Source organism: Seriola lalandi, unplaced genomic scaffold (assembly GCF_002814215.2).
Source record: "Seriola lalandi dorsalis isolate HSWRI2012SDOR001 ecotype SW California unplaced genomic scaffold, Sedor1 jcf7180001976408, whole genome shotgun sequence".
Taxonomy (NCBI): domain Eukaryota; kingdom Metazoa; phylum Chordata; class Actinopteri; order Carangiformes; family Carangidae; genus Seriola; species Seriola lalandi.
In genome coordinates this window covers 1-1,237 of record NW_019447074.1, presented here as the reverse complement: position 1 = coordinate 1,237, position 1,237 = coordinate 1, and the positions used below count along the sequence as shown (strand labels likewise).

The 1,237-nt window shown below is 42.2% G+C and overlaps 1 long non-coding RNA gene across 1 annotated transcript; it reads left to right on the top strand.

Moving 5' to 3' along the window:
- LOC147820229 (uncharacterized) lies at positions 1–1,230 on the top strand. The gene is made up of 3 exons (XR_015437305.1): positions 1–44; positions 150–278; positions 445–1,230. It is a non-coding gene; the product is annotated as an uncharacterized LOC147820229 (long non-coding RNA).
- The last annotated feature ends 7 nt before the right edge of the window (positions 1,231–1,237 follow it).

Below are 1,237 nucleotides of genomic sequence, written 5' to 3'. Positions count from 1 at the left end.
GCTGTAATCCACCAGGCAATATCGTCAATACTCTAAACCTTGAGGTAACCATGACAACAGCAGCCTAACACAGACTCCTTTCAAAATACAATTTACCCTCCGTGACCTTTCCAACTATCACTAGTGAGTTTTTGTTTCTGTTTCCTCAGCTGTCAAAGGAGGAGAAGAAGAGGGGGAGGAGGAGTCTTGAGGAGGAGGAGCTGATGGAGGAGAAGCAGAGTGAAAACAGTCTCCCTGTCCTCCACCTGCAGCGGCAGAAGAAGAAGTCCTACACTCTGGTACAAACAAGTATTTGTTGAACACATGGGGGCGCTGCAAATAAGAATCATGTGGATGTTGTTATTGAACAGTTTGGATCTGTTGAGTTCAGACTGGAGCTCAGGCTTCAGAGCTGAGGTACTAATGGAAATAAAGTCTGAAGGTGTTTTAAATGTGTTGTGACAGGACTGTTTAGGCGGGGCTGAGTGTGTGACATTCGTCTGTCCACTGATCAACATGAACAACTCTGCGACTCTGACGCTCAAAGCCAGACTGTGGAACTCTACCATGATCGAGGTGCAGCCACTTTCTTTACATGTATTCAACTTTAAGTCATTGAATCCACAGTTCAGCGTTGGGTTGTCGGCTCATTTCCTGTCTGGATCAGTGTCAGTATTTTCATTATAAAAGCTCCTCTGAGCAGCAGAGAGCTAACAGAGAGGAAACACTGAGACTCATCAGGTGACACATGGATCATCATGTTGATGAACAGATGGATGTGGAGATAAACAGCTGTTTGTCACACAACTACAGATGTGTTTGAAGATTGTATACAGAATATAGAATAAGAATATAGATCAAAAATTAAAAGCAGGGGAAATATGTATTACACACTCACTCACTCACACACTCACACACACACACACACATATATATGTATATATATATGTGTGTGTGTTCTCTCCTGTTTTTAACTTTTTGATCTATATTCATAATGATTCTGCATCAGGAGTGTCAGTCAGGCTGGAGTTCTTCTGCCCTCTAGTGGTCAGATGTCTCCAGATGTCTCCAGATTCCCCTCCACATCCAGTCCAGGTGTCTCTCTGTCTGCCTGTTGTTTTACCAACTGTTGGATCCAGACTGAATGACTGATTATCTATCAGTCTATACCCACATATCTATCTTTATATTTATATACATATGTAAATATATATATAGATATATATGAGGATATCCTTGGGGAGCATGCAGAGGGTCC